Source organism: Mobula birostris, chromosome 7 (assembly GCF_030028105.1).
Source record: "Mobula birostris isolate sMobBir1 chromosome 7, sMobBir1.hap1, whole genome shotgun sequence".
NCBI lineage: Eukaryota > Metazoa > Chordata > Chondrichthyes > Myliobatiformes > Myliobatidae > Mobula > Mobula birostris.
The window spans coordinates 7,610,238-7,631,737 of NC_092376.1; the positions used below are offsets into that span (position 1 = coordinate 7,610,238).

General features: G+C 44.2%; 1 protein-coding gene across 4 annotated transcripts in view; it reads right to left on the reverse strand.

Moving 5' to 3' along the window:
* Positions 1–21,500, reverse strand: part of gdpd5b (glycerophosphodiester phosphodiesterase domain containing 5b) — a 369,021-nt gene that overhangs the window by 190,885 nt on the left and 156,636 nt on the right. The window contains exon 1 of one of the 4 annotated variants that reach the window (XM_072262583.1): positions 2,673–2,691. The exons of the other annotated variants lie outside the window; for them this stretch is intronic. The gene's annotated coding sequence lies outside the window, so the exon portion shown is untranslated. Of the gene's footprint in view, positions 1–2,672; positions 2,692–21,500 lie in introns of those variants that run through there. 4 annotated transcript variants of the gene reach the window in all.

Consider the following 21,500-nt stretch of genomic DNA (forward strand, 5'->3'; position numbering starts at 1 on the left):
GGGGTTGAGAGGGAAATGGATCAACCATGATCAAATGGCAGAGGAAGCTCGATGGGCAGAATGGCCATATTCAGCTCCAATGTCTATTGGTTTATCATTGTCACATGTCCCAAGATACAGTGGAAACACTTGTCTTGGACAATGTTTATACAAATACCTTGGGCCTTGGTTACTGAAGGAACTGCACCTGAGGGTTCTGAAAAAGGTAGCGGAAGAGATTATGGATGCATTAGTAATGAGCTTCCAAGAATCATTGGACACTGGCATGGTGCCAAAGGACTGGAAAATTTCAAATGTCACTCCACCCTTTAAGAAAGGAGGGAGGCAGCAGAAAGGAAATTATAGACCAGTTAGCCTGACCTCAGTGGTTGGGAAGATGTTCGAGTCAATTGTTAAGGATGAGGTGATTGAGTACTTGGTGACACAGGACAAGATAGTACAAAGTCAGCATGGTTTCCTTCAGGGAAAATCCTGCCTGATGAACCTGTTGGAATTCTTCGAGGAGATTACAAGTAAGATAGATAAAGGGGATGCAGTGGATGTTGTATATTTGGACTTTCAGAAGGCCTTACACAGGGTGCCACACATGAGGCTGCTCACCGCGTTGAAAGCCCATGGTATTACAGGAAAGTTATTAACATGGTTAGAGCATTGGCTGATTGGTAGGAGGCAGCAAGTGGGAATAAAAGGATCCTTATATGGTTGGCTGCCAGTGACTAGTGGTGTTTCACAGGGGTTGGTGTTGGTACCACTTCTTTTTATGCTGTATATCAATGATTTAGATGATTGAATAGATGGCTTTGTTGCCAAGTTTGCAGATGATAAGAAGATTGGTGGAGGGGCAAGTAGTGTTGAGAAAACAGGTAGGATGCAAAAGGACTTGGATGGATCAGGAGAATGGGCAAGAGCGTGGCAAATGAAATACAATGTTGGAAAATGCATGATCATGAACTTTGGTAATAGAAATAAATGTGCGGACTATGTTCTAAGTGGGGAGAAAATCCAAAACTCTGAGATATAAAGGGGCTTGGGAGTCCTAGTACAGAACACACTGAAGGTTAATTTGCAGGTTGAGTTGGTGGTGAGGAAGGCAAATGCAACATTAGCATTCATTTCAAGAGGTCTAGAATACAAGAGCAGGGATGGATGCTGAGGCTTTATAAGGCACTGGTGAGGCCTCACCTTGAGTATTGTGAACAGTTTTGGGCTCCTTATCTATTGAAAGATGTGCTGACATTCGAGAGGGTTCACAGGAGGTTCCCAAGGATGATTCCAGGAATGAAAGGGTTATCACGTGAGGAAAGTTTGATGGCTCTGGGTCTGTACTCACTGGAATTCAGAAGGATGAGGGGGGATCTCATTGAAACCTTTCAAATGTCGAAAGGCATAGACAGAGTAGATGTGGAAAGGATGTTGCCCATGGTGGGGCAGTCTAGGACAAGAGGGCACAGACTCAGGGTAGAGGGGCGCCTTTTCAAAACAGAGATGTGGAGAAATTTCTTTAGCCAGAGAGTGGTGAATATGTGGAATTTGTCACCACAAGCAGTTGTGGAGGCCAGGTCCTTGGGTATATTTAAGGCAGAGCTTAATAGGTCATGGTATCAAAGGTTATGAGGAGAAGGACAGGGAGTGGGTCTGAGGAGGGGAAAGAGAAGGATCAGCAGGATTTACAAGGATGTTGCCTGGATTGGGGAGCATGCCTTATGAGAATAGGTTGAGTGAACTTGGCCTTTTCTCCTTGGAGTGACGGAGGATGAGAGGTGAGAGATGATGAGAGGCGTTGATCGTGTGGACTTTTCCCCAGGGCTGAAATGGCTAGCGCGAGGGGGCACAGTTTTAAGGTGCTTGGAAGTAGGTACAGAGGAGACATCAGGGGGTAAGTTTTTTACACAAAGAGCTGCGAGTGTGTGGAATGGGCTGCCGGTGACGGTGGTGGAGGCGGATATGGCAGGGTCTTTTAGACTCCTGGATAGGTACAAGCGCTTTGAAAAATAGAGGGCTATGGGTAACCCTAGGTAATTTCTAATGTAAGGACATGTTCGGTACAGCTTTATGGGCCAAAGGGCCTGTATTGCGCTGTAGGTTATCTACGTTTCTATGTCTATGATTAAATGGTGGAGCAGACTTGATGGGCCAAATGGCTCCTATGTCTTAAATCAACTCATTATCCAGTGCATTGAGGTAGAACAAAATAAAACAATAACAGAATGCAAAATAAAGTGTAACAGCAGAGAGAGTGCAGTGAAGATCACTAATAAGTGCAAGATCATTCCCACACAGGGCTCTCTCCTTCTCCACAACACACCCCCGCCCCACCAACCCACTGCATCGAGGGAACAGTTTGGAATTTTGTACAAAACTTAAAATCAGAATCAGGTCTCAAATCACTGGCACCTCACGAAATTGTTTTTTTTTTGCATTGTTTTACATTGCAGTACATAATTTAAAACTATAAATTACAGAAGAAATATGTATTTATAAAAAATTAAATTAAATTAGTGCAAAAAGAGAGCAAAATCATTTCTGAGGTTGAGTAAATGGGTCCTAGTGCGACGGCAATTAACCAGCAGATTTTTTTAAGATATCAAAATAAACATTATTCATCATAAAAATTTGACAAGAATAAACCATTCAATGCTGTTTCACTTTTACATTCATAGACAATGCTTTACCACAGTTGCCCGTGGGAGTAACACAGAGGGTCCGGTACACATTGTGAGGTCTGTGATACACCGCTCTCAGCCCCTTCTCCAGTCCACCTCCCAGGATCAGCTGGAGCCCCAGTCATGTGATCCACCTCCCGTGACCCTTCACCTAATCTTTTCCAGCTCCCAGTGCCGGAAGCAAACAGGAATCGCCTGAACTACCACTAAATGCTTGTAAACTCCTTGTTGCTGTAGCGCAGGGGCCAACACACTCTGGGCAAGCGAGCAAGATTTACACTCCCTGTCGTCAAGAAATATTGAAACTCATTTGCACAAGGAGTGATCTCGATTACTCTTTCTGATGACCCGCACTGCACTTTCTCTGTAGCTGTTGCACTTTATTAAGCACAAGTTAATTTTATTGTCATTCGACCGTATGCAAGTATATCACCAAATGAAACAATCCGGATCAAGATACACAGCCCAGTATTCACACACACAAAACACATAAGATAATATTACCACAAATAAATTAACATATAATAGAAAGTAAACAGTATAACGCTACAGGCACGTCGCACGTGATGAGACCTGGGTGGTGGCAGGGAGTTCAGTAGTCTATGGCCTGGGGGAAGAAGCTATTTCCCATATGCATTTGGTTGTTTGGTTTACCTTGTATTGTGCTACCTCACTGCACTGTGTAATGATCTGATCTCTATGAGCATTGTGCAAGACAAGATTTCAAGTTCAACTTTATCGTCATCTGACTGCGCGCATATACAACCAAATGCAACAATGCTCCTCCGGACCGCGGTGCACCCACGAAACGTGTATCACACACCGCACATAAATCTAAATAGTACCACAAATAAGTTAATAGAATATAATTCAAAATGCATGCTGTGGTGCAGCACAGAAAAACAGTAAACAGCTCACTGTCCTAGTGACGAGACCTCACTGTAACATTTGACAATAAAAAAAAACTAATATTTTTCAATAGTTCTTTAGTACATTTCAAAGACAAAACAAATTTATTATCGAGGTCCGTATATGCCACCATACTCTAACGTGAGAGTCATTTTCTTGCAGGCATTTGGAGTTCGATGTGTGGTAGAGAGCATGCTGACACGCCAAACGACAGTGTGGTACTCTGTCTGCAGCAAGACCGATCACAAAGTGCTCCAGCCAGTGATTAGGAGGGCTCAGCACATCACTGGGACTCAACTACCGGACCTGGAGACAATCTACAACTCTCGATGCTCGTAACATCATTAAAGACCCATCCCATCCCGGACACTGTCTGTTCAATCTCCTGCCATCTGGTAGGAGATACAGAATCATCTTAGCCAAGGCAGTAAGACTGAAAAACGGCTTCTTCCCCAGGGCTGTTGTTTAGCTGAATAATGCTACACCCCGGCTTGCCAATGGCCCTTGTGTGTTATGGACTAACAAAGTCACTTGTTCTGTGTAAATATGGAATTTTTTTAATTAAGCCGCACTGCATGCATTGTAAAACCTGTTTTGCACAGACTGGAGTAACTCTGCAATCTCACTGTCCTGAGCAATGACAATAAAGTTCTGTTCTTTTCTATTCTACAATAGAATTTATGAAAAACTTAGATAAACAAAGACTGACAACCAATGTACAAAAGGAGACAAATCGTACAACCTCATAAATGAAATCACACCTTACTATACAAGCCGGATCCAGTTTTAGAGTCAGAATACCACAAATTACATTATAACTGATCAGTTATTACAGATAGAACAATCCATAATAACTGTCCGGATATAATAATACAGGATAAACAAGCAAGAGAAACTTACTTAGTAGATACAGCCATTCCAATCACTCATAATATACAAAAATCAATAAATGAAAAACATCAGAAATATGTTGAATTAAAGAGGAAAATGAAAGACTTTGGAACATGAATAGCGTATACATTGTCCGAATAGTCATACCTACAACTGGTAACATCCTAAAAACACTACACAATAGCATTAAACAATTAAGCCTGCAGAGCAATATCTATGTTAGTCTTCAGAAAGCCACAATACTAAACACCACGAGAATAGTCCGAAAGTTCCTAGCAATTGAGAAATAAGCGTGCTTGGCTATGCCCGTACCTCAGGTTTTACCACCTTGAGCTGAGAAAAAATAAATAATAATAATAATAATAGCAAATAGGTAAATAAATAATACTGAGAACATGAGTTCTCAGTATTGGGTACCACGGTAGTGTAGCAGTTAGGATGATGTTATTACATCTCGGGCATTCCAGAGTTTGGAGGTCAATTCTTGTGCTGTTCTGTAAGAAGTCTCTGTACATCCTCCCCACGGAATGTGTGAGTTTTCTCCGGGTCCTCTGGTTTCCTCCCACAGTCCAACGTCGCACCGGTAGGTTAACTGGTCATTGTAAATTGTCCCGTGATTAGGTGAGGGTTAATTGGGTTTGCCGGGGGTTGGTGAGGCGGTGTGGCTCGAAGGACCGGAAGGTCCTACCCACACCATGTCACTGAATAAATGAAATAAAGAGTAGAGACCTTGAAAGTGAGTCCATCGGTTGTGGAATCAGTTTAGCATTGGTCTCCAGACTTCACAATCTACCTCATTATGATCTTGTACTTTATTGTTTGCCTGCAATGCATTATCTCGGTAGATCTGACACTTTATTTGCATTCTGTTATTGTTTTACCTTGTCTACTGCAGTGCACTGTGTAATGATTTGATCATAAACAGTATGCAGAAAGGCTTTTCACCGTATCTAGGGTCAGAGACAATAATAACAAACCAGCCTATGTCGCTCCAAACCTTTCCAGTCGGGTACCTGTACAAATTCCTTTTAAGTGGTGATAATAAACGTTTGCCATGTGCACCCAAGTATCCTGCTTAGTGTTATGCCTACTATTTATCGAAAAATTGAAGTTTGATTTGTCACACGTACCTCGAAGCGTACAGTGAAATGTATCATTTGCGTCAGCAACCATCACAGTCTGAGGATGTGCTGGGGGCAGCCCACAAGTGTCAGCATGCCTCCAATGCCAACAGAGCATGTCCACTACTTACTTACCCTAACTTGTACATCTTTGGAATGTGGGAGGAAACCAGAGCACCCAGAGGAAACCACGTGGTCTTAGAGAGAACATACAACCTCCTTACAGACAGTGGCAGGAATTGAACACTGATTGCTGAAGCTGTAATAGCATTACACTAACCTCTACACTACCATACCGTCCAATCTAACTAACCTCACCTACTTGGACACAGGCCAAATCCCCTCCTTTCCCTGAATATCCATGTTTCTGTCCAAATACCTCATAAAATACCATAGGACTTCATAGTACTGTTGTGGTTAGTGCAGTGGAGTTTGGAGTTCAATTCATGTGCACCTGCAAGGAGTTAATATGCCCTCCCAGTGAGTGCATGGGTTTCCTCCGGGTGCTCTGGATTCCTCCCACAGTCTAAAGACGTACTGGTGAGTAGGTTAGTTTGTAAATTGTCCTGTAATTAGGCTAGGGTTAAATATAGGTGGGTTTCTGGGCGGTACAGCTCATAAGGCTGGAAGGGGCTGTTCCACCTGTATCTCTAAATGAAATAAAATAGAATAAATATTTATCAGAATCGTAGCAACCCTGATGAAAAAACTGGCCAATCAGTGATGAGACCTCTTACTGAAGCAAGTGACGCGCCAACTTCCCCCAAAATCTTATGCCAGGAGTATTCTCTCCACTGGTCTTACCTCTTAACCAATAGTATTTTAGTAACTATACAATGGGCTGCACTAATTCCAGCTGCTCAACTTCCCTCCTTAACTAACTACAGGAGGCGCTGCCTCAGGAAGGCAATATCCATCATCAGAGATTGCCACCATCTGAGTGAGAAGATGTGGCATCTACTCACAGTGGCATCGGGCAGGAGGTACAGAAGCCTAAAACCCCACACCACCAGCTTCAAGAACAGAGACTTCCCTTCAACTATTCAGTTCTTGGACCGGCCAAGACAACCCTTATCACTACCTTAGTAAAACAAAAGAAACAGGAGCAGAAATAAGCTGTCTGGCCTATCGGGCCTGCTCCATCAATCAATTAGATCAATGCGCTGATCTGGCCGTAGACTCAGCTCCATCTACCTACCTTTTCCCCAGGGTGGAGGCTACGTAGCATCCATGCCTGGACCACCAGACTCAAAAACAGTTATTTTCCCCAAGCAGTAAGGGTAATCAACACCTCCACCCAGTAACCCACCCCTCCACACCCCTAACCACCACTACTTTGTCATTTCCCATCAGACATTTTTACGCCTAGCATCACTTTATAGATTATCACAATCGATCTATGTACATAAGTTATCTTATGTATTTATACAATTTTTTTTATTATTGTGTTCTTTATCTTATTGTGTGTTTTTTTGCTAAATTAGATCTGGAGTTACAATTATTTCATTCTCCTTTACACTTGTGTACTGTAAATGATATTAAACAAGCTCCCCTACTGTGCAAAACTCTGTGTATTAAATATATTTAACAAGGAAAATCTATTTCTCCTCATCTCCATCCTACATCTAATCTGCTGAATCTCGAGGCTTGTGTCCCCTAGTTCCAAGCTCACATATCAGTGAAAGCAACTTTCCTGCCTCTATCTTCACTCTCCCTCTCATAATTATTATCTGCTTCTGTAAGATTCCCTCTCATCATTCTGAATTCCAGTCCCAGGCAATTCAACCTCTCTTTGTGGGCCAACACCCTCCGGAATCAGCCTGGTGAACCTCCTCTGCACGATAACACCATGATCACTTTTGCACTACAGTGGACTATTTTTGTTCTACTGTGCTATTCTTGGATGGTTATGTTGTCTAATTTATGTTTTTAGAACAACATACAATGGAACATTACAGCACAGTACAGGGCTGCAACATCACCTCGCGTCTCTTGTACTCAGTTTCCCGACTAATGAAGACCAACACACTACATGCCTTCTTAACCACCCTCTCAACTTCAGCAGTAACTTTTAGGGATCTATGGACGTGGACTACAAGATTCATCTGTTCCTCCACACTGCTAAGAATCCTGCCATTAACCCTGTATTATGCCTTCAAATTCGACCTTCCAAAGTGAGTCATTTTAAAGTTCAAGGTCATTTTTTATCACAAAGTATGTATACATTATACAACCTTGAGGTTTGTCTCCTTACAGGCAGCTGCAAAACAAAGAAACCAAAAAGAACTCATGAAAAAAGGCTGTTAAACGTCCAACTTGCAGAGAGAAAAAAAACAAGTTGTGCAGACTTGAAGTTTTATGAACGGCACGAAGACAGGCATCACTGCAGCTCGAGCAGCTCACGGCCTCGGTTCAGCGCAGAGCCGAGTAAACGTCACGGAACCACAGGCGTGAAACCAAGCGTCACTGCAGCTCGAGCAGCTCACGGCCTCGGTTCAGCGCAGAGCCGAGTAAACGTCACGGAACCACAGGCGTGAAACCAAGCGTCACTGCAGCTCGAGCAGCTCACGGCCTCGGTTCAGCGCAGAGCCGAGTAAACGTCACGGAACCACAGGCGTGAAACCAAGCGTCACTGCAGCTCGAGCAGCTCACGGCCTCGGTTCAGCGCAGAGCCGAGTAAACGTCACGGAACCACAGGCGTGAAACCAAGCGTCACTGCAGCTCGAGCAGCTCACGGCCTCGGTTCAGCGCAGAGCCGAGTGAACATCACGGAACCACAGGCGTGAAACCAAGCGTCACTGCAGCTCGAGCAGCTCACGGCCGCAGTTCAGCGCAGAGCCGAGTGAACATCACGGAGCAGCAAGCAGAAGCACCCTGTCCCTTGTCTCTGGTCCCGACACCCCAACCACACTTTTCCAGGTTGAACTCCATCTGCCACATCCCAACACAGCTCTGCATCCTCTCAATGTTCTGTTGTAACCTACGACAACCTTCTATACTGTCCACAACACCACTAGCTTTTGTGTCATCTGCTTACTAACCTACAACACCTTTGTGCCACCTTACTAACCCACCCTTGCACTTCCTCATCCAAGTCATTGATAAAAATCACAGAGAGTTTTTCATGGGAATTTTGTCGTTACCTATTATTTGCAGAAAGAGTTCGGAACAGGTCCCTCCCACTCCTCAGCTGTGCCTCCCAGCAAACCATCCATTCAACCCTAGCCCCCAATCACTGGACAATTTACAATGACAAATAAAACCTACTAACCGGTGTGTCTTTGGAGTGTGGGAGGATGCCGGAACACCCAGAGGAAATCCATGTGCACACAGGGAGGACAGGCAAGCTTCTTACCAATGACGTTGAAATTGAATTCTGAACTCCTGGACCCCGAGATGTAATAGCGCTGTGCTAACTGCTCTCTAAAGCTCTCTGCCTGTGGTGCTGCTGCAAGAAAGTTTTTCATTGCACCTGTGCATCTGACCATCAACTCAACTTTGCCCTTTGCTTTGCTTTTAGTTAGTTGCACGGTGGGTTTTTTTTGGGTTTTTTTTTTCCTTTTCTCTATTGATATATATAAAAATTAGTATACTATTATGTTACCTTGGTACGTTATGTTTAAATTACATTGTTTGTATTTTTTTGTTGTATTAATATCTCCTGTAATTTTATTATATTCTAACAGTGTATTAGTGCCTATATGGCTTACCTTTTTGTATACTTATTCAATAAAAAGATTTAAAAAGAAAGAAAGAACTTTGCCCTTAATGAGCCCTGGGACACCCCAAGGTTGAGAAGGACACTATAGAAAGGCAAGACATTGTATATTAATCATTTAAGAGACTGCGGCACATCTACAAGGAGTGCTGCCACAAGAAAGCAGCAACTATCATCAAGGACACACAAGAGAAAATCTGCAGATGCTGGAAATCCAAGCAACACACACAAAATGCTGGAGGAACTCAGCAGGCCAGGCAGCATCTACGGAAAAAGTACCGTTGACGTTTCGAGCCGAAACCCTTCGGCAGAACTGCAGGAAAAAAAAAGATGAGTTTTTGATCATCAAGGACCGTGAACCATCCAGGCCATGCTCTCTTCTCACTGTGACCATCAGGAAGGAGGTACGGAATCCTCAACTCCCATACCACCAGGTTCAGGAACGGTGATTATCCGACAACCATCAGGCTCTTGAACCAGAGGGGATAACTTCATTCACCTCAACACTGAACTGATTCTGCAACCTATGGACTCACTTTTTAAGGACTCTACAACTCCTGTTCACGATATTTATTGCTTATTTATTTATGTTATTATATTCTTTTTGTACTTGCACAGTTTGCTGATTTTGCACCTTGTTTGTTTGTCTTTATGTACGGTTTTTCATTGATTCTATTGTGTTTCTTTGTATTTACAGTGAATGCCCACAAGAAAATGAATCTCAGGGTTGTATATGGTGACATATATGCCCTTTGGTAATAATTTTACTTTGAACTTTTGTATGTGGGAACACAGAGGACTACTGATGTGAACAATGTTGACGAAGGCTCTGCCATGCAAATGAAGACAAAATTACTAAGATAAATCCACAACAGAGCCACCGCACCCGCAGGCTCATCAATCTACCCGCCGATTATCCTCGGCTTTAATTTCCACAGTAGTTTATTAGTACTCCCACTCTCAAACCTGGAGTCATAGAGTTATAGAACTGTAAAGCATAGGAACAGGCTGTTTGGCCCATCTAGTCCATGTCAAACCATCAATCTGCCTAGTCCCATCGACCTGCACCCGGACCATAGCCCTCCACACCCCTCTCATCCATGTACCTATCCAAACTGCTCTTGAACGTTGAAATCAAACCCCACACCCACCACTTCCACCAGCAGCTCATTCTACACTCTCACCACCCTCTGAGTGGAGAAATGCCCCCTCAAAATTCAAAGTAAATTTATTATCAAGATACGTATACATCACCATACACAACCCTGAGATTCATTTTCCTATGCGCATACTCAATAAATCTACAGAATAACAACCGTAACAGATTCAGTGAAGTTGAGTGAAGTTATCCCCTCTGGTTCAGGAGCCTGATGGCTGAGGAGTAATAACTCTTCCTGAACCTGGTGGTGTGAGTCCAGTTCCCCTTAACCCACGACCTCTAGTTGTAGTCTCACCCAACCTCAGTGGAAAAAGCCTGCTTGCATTTACCCTGTCTATACCCCTCATAAATTTCTTTACCTCTATCAATTCTCCCCTCATTGTCCTACACTCCAGGGAATAAAATCCTAACCAGTTAGACAAACTGCAACTAAGATGAGGTTTTTTTAAATGTAAACTGAATAACAAGAAATAGAAACATCAGTTATTCCTTTGTGCCTTGTTTTGATATTTAGTAAAATCTCTTCCCTCAGCACCCCTAACTTTCGTGGAATAGAGGGAGCAAGGATACAAGTACATTACTGTGTGAAAGTCTTAGGCACGTATACATACTATACATAGGTTGTCTAAGACTTTTGCACAGTTCTTTATTTGTCAACGTGGACCAGAGAGCAAGTTTGTAAACCTGGCGGGAGCAAAGGGTGTTGGGAATGGCGAGGTGGAGCGCCATGGGAGGGGTGTGGGACAGGTGGCAGAGAAAGGGCACAGGGAGCAGGGGGTGGTATTGCGGGTGCAGACACACCCAGCCCTGAGACACCAGGCAAGGTAATTTGATTCCAAACAATTGGTTTATTGATCATTACAGAATGTCTCGCCGGTGCTTCCTGTTCCCTCCCCCTCTCCCTTCCCCTTTTCCCAACCATGCTTCCCCTCTCCCTGCCCCCTTCCCACTCTCAGTCCACAATAGAGACCCATATCAGAATCAGGTTTATCATCACTTACCTATGTCATGAAATCTGTTTTTTTGTGGCAGCAGTACAGTACAATACATAAAATTACTACAGTACTGTGCAAACGTCTTAGGCTCCCTAGATATATGTGCCTGAAGGCCAATTTATACTTGTGTGTCAAATCGACGCTGTAGGTACGGCGTGGCCGTGTACCCTACGACATAGCCTGACGCGCACCTCCCCAAAAATGTAACTACGCGTCGCAGCGACACAGACTGCAACAACTGTGATTGGTCCGCTTGGTAGTATCACATTTCCTCCTACCATAAGACCATAAGACCATAAGACAAAGGAGCAGAAGTCGGCCATTTGGCCCATCGAGTCTGCTCTGCCATTTTATCATGAGCTGACCCATTCTCCCATTTAGTCCCACTCCCCCGCCTTCTCACCATAACCTTTGATGCCCTGGCTACTCAGATACCTATCAATCTCTGCCTTAAATATACCTAATGACTTGGCCTCCACTGCTGCCCGTGGCAACAAATTCCATAGATTCACGCTCTGACTAAAAAAATTTCTTCGCATTTCTGTTCTGAATGGGCGCCCTTCAATCCTGAAGTCATGCCCTCTCGTACTAGACTCCCCCATCATGGGAAACAACTTTGCCACATCCACTCTGTCCATGCCTTTTAACATTCAAAATGTTTCTATGAGGTCTCCCCTCATTCTTCTAAACTCCAAGGAATACAGTCCAAGAGCGGACAAACATTCCTCATATGCTATCCCTCTCATTCCCGGAATCATTCTAGTGAATCTTCTCTGTACCCTCTCCAACGTCAGCACATCCTTTCTTAAATAAGGAGACCAAAACTGCCCACAGTACTCCAAGTGAGGTCTCACCAGCGCCTTATAGAGCCTCAACATCACATCCCTGCTCCTATACTCTATTCCTCTAGAAATGAATGCCAACATTGCATTCGCCTTCTTCACCACCGACTCAACCTGGAGGTTAACCTTAAGGGTATCCTGTACAAGGACTCCCAAGTCCCGTTGCATCTCAGAACTTTGAATTCTTTCCCCATTTAAATAATAGTCTGCCTGTTTATTTCTTCTGCCAAATTGCATAACCATACACTTTCCAACATTGTATTTCATTTGCCACTTCTCTGCCCATTCTTCCAATATATCCAAGTCTCTCTGCAGACTCTCCGTTTCCTCAGCACTACCGGCCCCTCCACCTATCTTCGTATCGTCAGCAAACTTAGCCACAAAGCCATCTATTCCATAATCCAAATCATTGATGTACAATGTAAAAAGAAGTGACCCCAACACGGACCCCTGTGGAACACCACTAGTAACCAGCAGCCAACCAGGATAGGATCCCTTTATTCCCACTCTCTGTTTCCTGCCAATCAGCCAACGCTCTATCCACATATGTAACTTTCCCGTAATTCCATGGGCTCTTATCTTGTTAAGTAGCCTCATGTGTGGCACCTTGTCAAAGGCCTTCTGAAGATCCAAATATACAACATCCACTGCATCTCCCTTGTCCAAGCTGCAATAGCTTGCCATTGGGCGACTGAAGGGCAGGGAAGGAACTCTGGCTGCGATGCTTTCCATAAAGCTTTACAGACCTCTGAAATTATGGAGGACCCTGTGCTTGACGCCAGTTTGTAGCTAGCTGCAACAGCCTGTTGACTTCCACCTGAAGCTAAAACTCGAATGGTGATTGCCAGTCTCTGAGTGCACTGTGCATACACTGCTGCAAAATAAATGGTTGGAGACAATGAACCAAATCGTCAAATCTACCTGCCGACATCCGAAAATATTTGAAATGCATTTCCTTGTCCATGTCTCTCAGTGGCCGGACAAGCACAGAAAATTCACTCTCCTTTAGTTTCAGTCGCCATTGTTTAAAGTTTGAGTTTCTTCGCGTTGAGTTTCAACACAAAGAAACTCAACACAGTGGCATAGAAACCCCACCGCCAACTAGCGTTTTGGCAGTGAATTGCAGAGTGACGCAGACACACCAAAGCACAAGTATAAATGCTCACAACGGCATAAGCTAGTACATAGAACTATAAATCAGCCTTGAGACTTTGCACAGTACTGTAGATGGTTCCCTGAAAGGTATGGAAGGTAGGAAAGGTATGGCCACATTAGTGGGATTGTATTACAGACCACCCAATAGTCAACGAGACTTGGGAGAGCAAATCTGCAGAGAGATAGCAGGCAACTGCAGGAAACATAAAGTTGTGGTGGTAGGGGATTTTAATTGTCCATACATTGATTGGGACTCCCATACTGTTAAAGGTCCAGATGGTTTAGAGTTTGTAAAATGTGTTCAGGAAAGTCTTCTAAATCAATATACAGAGGGACCAACTAGAGGGGATGCAATATTGGATCTCCTGTTAGGTAACGAATTAGGGCAAGTGACAGAAGTCTGTGTAGGGGAGCACTTTGGTTCCAGTGATCATAACACCATTAGTTTCAATTTGATCATGGACAAGGATAGATCTGGTCCTAGGGTTGAGGTTCTGAACTGGAAGAAGGCCAAATTTGAAGAAATGAGAAAGGATCTAAAAAGCGTGGATTGGGACAGGTTGTTCTCTGGCAAAGGTGTGATTGGTAGGTGGGAAGCCTTCAAAGGGGAAATTTTGAGAGTGCAGAGTTTGTATGTTCCTGTCAGGATTAAAGGCAAATTGAATAGGAATAAGGAACCTTGGTTCTCAAGGGATATTGCAACTCTGATAAAGAAGAGGGAGTTGTATGAAATGTATAGGAAACAGGGGGTAAATCAGGTGCTTGAGGAGTATAAGAAGTGCAAGAAAATACTTAAGAAAGAAATCAGGAGGGCTAAAAGAAGACATGAGGTTTCCTTGGCAGTCAAAGTGAAGGATAATCCAAAGAGCTTTTACAAGTATATTAAGAGCAAAAGGATTGTAAGGGATAAAATTGGTCCTCTTGAAGATCAGAGTGGTCGGCTTTGTGCAGAACCAAAGGAAATGGGGGAGATCTTAACTAGGTTTTTTGCGTCTGTATTTACTAAGGAAGCTGGCATGAAATCTATGGAACTGAGGGAATCAAGTAGTGAGACCATGGAAACTGTACAGATTGAAAAGGAAGAGGTGCTTGCTGCCTTGAGGAAAATTAAAGTGGATAAATCCCCGGGACCTGACAGGGTGTTCCCTCGGACCTTGAAGGAGACTAGTGCTGAAATTGCGGGGGCCCTGGCAGAAATATTTAAAATGTCGCTGTCTACGGGTGAAGTGCCAGAGGATTGGAGAGTGGCTCATGTTGTTCCGTTGTTTAAAAAAGGATCGAAAAGTAATCCGGGAAATTATAGGCCGGTGAGTTTAACGTCGGTAGTAGGTAAATTATTGGAGGGAGTACTAAGAGACAGAATCCACAAGCATTTGGATAGACAGGGGCTTATTAGGGAGAGTCAACATGGCTTTGTGCGTGGTAGGTCATGTTTGACCAATCTGTTGGAGTTTTTCGAGGAGGTTACCAGAAAAGTGGATGAAGGGAAGGCAGTGGATATTGTCTACATGGACTTCAGTAAGGCCTTTGACAAGGTCTCGCATGGGAGGTTAGTTAGGAAAATTCAGTCGCTATGTATACATGGAGAGGTAGTAAATTGGATTAGACATTGGCTCGATGGAAGAAGCCAGAGAGTGGTGGTAGAGAATTGCTTCTCTGAGTGGAGGCCTGTGACTAGTGGTGTGCCACAGGGATCAGTGCTGGGTCCATTGTTATTTGTCATCTATATCAATGATCTGGATGATAATGTGGTAAATTGGATCAGCAAGTTTGCTGATGATACAAAGATTGGAGGTGTAGTAGACAGTGAGGAAGGTTTTCAGAGCCTGCAGAGGGACTTGGACCAGCTGGAAAAATGGGCTGAAAAATGGCAGATGGAGTTTAATACTGACAAGTGTGAGGTATTGCACGTTGGAAGGACAAACCAACGTAGAACATACAGGGTTAATGGTAAGGCACTGAGGAGTGCAGTGGAACAGAGGGATCTGGGAATACAGATACAAAATGTCGTCACAGGTAGATAGGGTCGTAAAGAGAGCTTTTGGTACATTGGCCTTTATTAATCAAAGTATTGAGTATAAGAGCTGGAATGTTATGGTGAGGTTGTATAAGGCATTGGTGAGGCCGAATCTGGAGTATTGTGTTCAGTTTTGGTCACCAATTTACAGGAAGGATATGAATAAGGTTGAAAGAGTGCAGAGAAGGTTTACAAGGATGTTGCCGGGACTTGAGAAACTCAGTTACAGAGAAAGGTTGAATAGGTTAGGACTTTATTCCCTGGAGCGTAGAAGAATGAGGGGAGATTTGATAGAGGTATATAAAATTATGATGGGTATAGATAGAGTGAATGCAAGCAGGCTTTTTCCACTGAGGCAAGGGGAGAAAATAACCAGAGGACATGGGTTAAGGGTGAGGGGGGAAAAGTTTAAAGGGAACATTAGTGGGGGCTTCTTCACACAGAGAGTGGTGGGAGTATGGAATGAGCTGCCAGACGAGGTGGTAAATGCGGGTTCTTTTTTAACATTTAAGAATAAATTGGACAGATACATGGATGGGAGGTGTATGGAGGGATATGGTCCGTGTGCGGGTCAGTGGGACTAGGCAGAAAATGGTTCGGCACAGCCAAGAAGGACCAAAGGGCCTGTTTCTGTGCTGTAGTTTCTGTGGTTCTATGGTTCTATGAAATGTCCGTTAGACATAAGATCAGAATTAGGCCATTCAGCCTATTGAGTCTGCTCTCTCTTTCTATCATGGCTAATTTATTATCCCTCTCAACTCCATTGTCTTGCCTTCTCTCTGTAACCTTCAACACCCTGACTAACCAAGAACCTATCAACCTCTGCTTTAAATACACCCAATGACTTGGCCCCACAGCTACACTTGGCAACGGATTCCACAGATTCACCACCCTCCGGCTAAAGAAACTCCTCCTCATCTCCATTCTAAATGGACGCCCCTCTATTCTGAGGCTGTGCTCTCTGGTCCTAGACTTCCCCACTATTGGAAATGTCCTCTCCACATCCATACTGTGCAGGTGGATCATCTGTGCATGTGTTGAGAAACGCAAGCTAGAAAACATTGTTTATTTATTTACAATTTTTATCCCCACATACATTCCGTGCGAGAGAGTCTGAAGTTGTTAGGCAGCGATCTGTGGGCAGCACGGTAGCCTAGTAGTTAGAGTTACACTGCAACAGCTCCCTCAACCCAGGTTCAATTCCCACTGCTGTCTGTACGTTCTCCCCGGGACCGCGAGGATTTCCTCCGGGTGCTCCAGTTTCCTCCCACATTTTATAGGTTCGTAGTTAATTGATCACATGAGTGTAATTAAAGAGAACGGACTCATTGGGCCAGGAGAGCCTGTTACTGTGATGTATCTCTAATAAAAAAACCAGTCTGTAAGAGCAAATCCGAGAACCCAAACGAACTTAACAGAGGAATCACCTTCCGTACCGGCAACGGTTAGCATGGCATTACTACAGCTCGAGACGTCAGAGTTCAGAGTTCACTTCCAACGCTGTGTATAAGAAGTTTGTACATTCTTCCTGTGAACACATGGGCTTCCTCCGGGTGTTCTGGTTTCCTTCCACAGTCTGAAGACATGCAGGTGAATAGGTCATTGTAAACAGTCCTGTGATTAGGCTAGGGTGAAATAAAGGGTTGCTGGATGGTGTAGTTTATTGGGCCAGAGGGCCTGTTCCACACAGTATCTCTAAATAAACCATTAAAAAGACTAAAATTAATATCCCTTCTGCTTCTTAAAGGTAGCACTTTAATAGTGAATTAAAGACCCCCTGATGTGTCAACTTAAAGGTAAAATCAGAAAACAGCAGGAAGAATAGAGTGAGGAAAGATCTGATCAAAGTTTCCAAGATTATCAGACACATAGATAGAGGAGACAGCCACTATCTCTTCCTCGGGGTCAAAATGGCAAATACTGGAGGGCATGCATTGAATGTGAGGAGAGGGGGCAGGTTTAAAGGAGATGTGTGAGATAAGTTGAGTAGTGGGTGTCTGGAATGTACTGGCAAGGGCATTAGTGGAGGCAAATACAATAAGAAGCATCTCAGAGGCTCTTCAACAGTCACATGAATGGGCTTGGAATGGCGGGATATGGACATCATGTAGGCAGAAGGGATTAGTTTAGTTAGAAGTTTAACTACTGGCTTAATTAGTTCAGCACAACATCATGGGCCAAAGGGTTTCTGTCCCCTTTCTCTGCAGCCCTGAAGAAGGTCCCAGCCAAAAACGTTGATTGTTTATTAATTTCCATAGACGCTGCCCAACCTGCTGAATTCCTCCAACATTTCATGCATATTGCTCTAGATTTCCAGCATCTGCAGAATATCTATTTCAGATTCTGAAAAGAGACCTGCAGTCTTTGCTTTATCCTCAATGCACATCAATGGTTCTGCTGAGAGAGTGAAGAGAACAACATTCCTTGGTGTGCACATTACAGACAATCTAACCTGGATCCACAACGCTTACTCACTATTCAAGACAGCGCAGCAGCATCTACATTTTTTTGAGGAGATCGAGGTGTGAAAGTCTCCCCGCCCATTCTAACAACTTTCTAGAGGAACCCCATCGAGACTGTCCTGTCTGTCTGCATCATCACGCAGTAGGGAAGCTGCATGATTTTGGACCACAAGGCCCTGCGGAGGATAGTAAAAACCGCCGAGGATCACCAAGGTCTCCCTCCCTCCTATTTGTGGTATTTACCAGGAGCATTACAGCTGAAAGGCCCAAAGCACTGTAGAGGATCCCTACAACCTCACTGACCCACTACATCAGGAAGGAGGTACAGCAGCATCAGGACTAGGCCTGTCAGACTGGGTAACAGCTTCTTCCCCCAGGCTAGTGAATACCCTGCCACCTCCAAGCTTTCATCATAAGGACAGCAAGCTGTTTACTGGCAACTACATGCAGTTTGAATTTTACTATATTTTATTAACTTATTTATAGTCTAATATTTTGGTTTATGTGCTGTGCATGATATCTGTTTTGTGGGTGCACCACGGCCCAGAGGAACATGATTTCATTTGGTTGTATACATGTACAGTCAGGCGACAATGAACTTGAGCTCCTTCTCACATCAGATTAGATACCGTGCTCATGCCTTCAGAGCAGGATTTGAACTCTCAACCTCCTGACCGAAGCAGGAAGAGTCGCAACCATTGCCTCTAGTCAGGGGTCCCATTTGACTGCGTGTTCTGTGCAGTACTGAAAGAGACGATTCAGCTGCCTTGGCTCACACCGCTGTTTATATTCAACACAATCTCACTCTGTTCTCTCCTCCCATCCCTGTTTAGCCAGCTTGGAGAGAGCTCTCCCTCCCTTGGTATCAATAAGATTGAAAGAGCGCAGGGGAAATTTACAAAGATGTTGCCAAGGACTTGAGGACCGGAGTTATAGACAAAGGTTGGATCGGTTCGGACTTTATTCCCTGGAGCATGAGGGGAAATTTCATAGTGGTATACAAAATTATGAGGGGTATAGATAGGGGAAAAAACAGGCTTTTCCCACTGAAATTAAGTGAGACTGGAAACAGAGGTCACAGGTTAAATGAGAAAGGCAACATAGGGGAAATTTCTTTACTCGGAGGGTGGTGCAAGTGTAGAAAGAGCAGCCAGCAGAAGTGGGGGACGCGGCTCGATTTCAACAATTAAGAGATATTTGGATAGATACATGGATGAGAGGGTTATGGAGGGATACGGCCCAAGTGAGAGTCAATAGGACTAGGCAGATAACTGGTTCAGCACAGACTACATGAACTGTGGGGCCTGTTTCAATGCTGCGGTGTTCTTTGACTTCCACTACCAATATTAGTGAGATCATCACTCCACGAATAAAATTGCCCCCGAGTTTATTTATTAAGGAAGGTGTTATGTTTACATAACTCCCACAGTCCACATGCAGTCTGTCAAAAGCTCCATCTTTCCCTCCCCCACCCACCCACCTACCTTTCCCTTCACCTGTTCTCACCTTATCAACTGTCAGCTTGTATTTCTTCCCCATCCCACCCGCCACACTTTCTTGGTGGGGTGGGGAGGGAAAGAGGGGGATTCCCCTCCCTTCTCCTCACCTGCCTATCACCTCCCTCTGCAGCCCCTCCTCCTTCCCTTTCTGCCATGGGTCACACTCGTCTCCTATCAGATTCCTCCTTCTTCAGCCCTTTACCTCTTCCACCAATCACCTCCCAGCTTAATTCAATCCCACTCCCCCACCATACAAGAAGGGTCAGAGCAGTCTCTATTTCCTGAGGAGACTGAGGTCCTTTAACATCTGCCGGACGATGCTGAGGATGTTCTACGAGTCTGTGGTGGCCAGTGCGATCATGTTTGCTGTTGTGTTCTGGGGCAGCAGGCTGCGGGTAGCAGACACCAACAGAATCAACAAACTCATTCGTAAGGCCAGTGATGTTGTGGGGATGGAACTGGACTCTCTGACGGTGGTGTCTGAAAAGAGGATGCTGTCTAAGTTGCATGCCATCTTGGTCAATGTCTCCCATCCACTACATAATGTACTGGGTGGGCACAGGAGTACATTCAGCCAGAGACTCATTCCACCGAGATGCAGCACAGAGTGTCATAGGAAGTCATTCCTGCCTGTGGCCATCAAACTTTACAACTCCTCCCTGGGAGGGTCAGACACCCTGAGCCAATTGGCTGGTCCTGGACTTATTTCCTGGCATAATTTACATATTACTATCTAACTATTTATGGTTTTATTATTATTTAATTATTTATGGTGCAACTGTAACAAAAACCAATTTCCCCCAGGATCAATAAAGTATGACTATGACTATGACTAGTTTCCCCCTCATCTGGTCTCACCTATCACCAGCCAGGTTGTATTCCTTCCCCTCCCCTCCCCATCTTCGGAATCTGGCTTCTTCTCCCTTCCTTTCCAGTCCTGAGGAAGGGTCATCGACTGTTTATTCCTCTCCACAGATGCTGCCTGACCTGCTGAGTTCCTGCAGCGTTTTGTCTGAGTTGCTCGAGGTTTCCAACATCTGTAGAATCTCTTTTGTTCATAATTTGGAAGTCCTCTGACGGGTCAGAGAAGGGAACTCCAGTCTTGTTGTATACGGTCTGTTCAGTGTTAACGGACAGGTTCCAATTTTACAAATGCCCACACGTTCACGTTGTGCTGCACAGGATCAGAAAAAGTTGCGGAAAGTTGTAAACTCAGCCAGCTCCATCACGGGTACTGGCCTCCCCAGCATCGAGACGATCTTCAACAGGTGATGCCTGAAAAAGGTGTCATCCAGCATTAAGGACCCCCATCACCCAAGACTCTGCTGTTCTCATTGCTACTGTCAGGGAGGAGGTACAGGAGCCTGACGACACACACTCAACATTTCAGGAACAGCTTATCTCTTTGGCATCCAATTTCTGAATGGACATTGAACCCATGAACACTACCTCACCACTTTCTCTCTTTTTGCACTTCTTATTTAAATTAATTTTTCATATATATTATATAAATATATAATATTTGTTGTAATTTATACTTTTTATTAAGTATTGCATTGTACTGCTGCCACAAAACAACAAATGTCAGGACATATGCCAGTGATATTAAACCTGATTATGATTGACTATGTCAGAAAATATACAAAAATCACTCAAAAGAGCAACCACATCTCCAGATTATGGTAATAAGTGATGTCAAAAGCGCTGATAATAACTGTTAAAATTTGTGGAGCGAGATAGAGAGAGGAAACTAGTCCCTATTCTAACAACTTGCCACAGGAGCACCATCGAGAGTGTGTGGTCTGGCTGCATCATTGTGTGGTACGGAAGCTTCAAGGCATCGGACCACAAGACCCTACAGAGGACAGGAGAAACTGCCAAGAGAATCACCAAGGTCTCCCTTTCACCTGTTTGTGACATTTACCAGTAGTGTTGCAGATGAAGGATTGTTGAGGATCCCTACCACCCATCCAACAATCCCTCTGATCCACTACCATCAGGAATGAGGTACAGGAGCATCAGGACTAGGACTGCCAGGCTGGGTAACAGCTTCTTAACGCAAGCTTTGA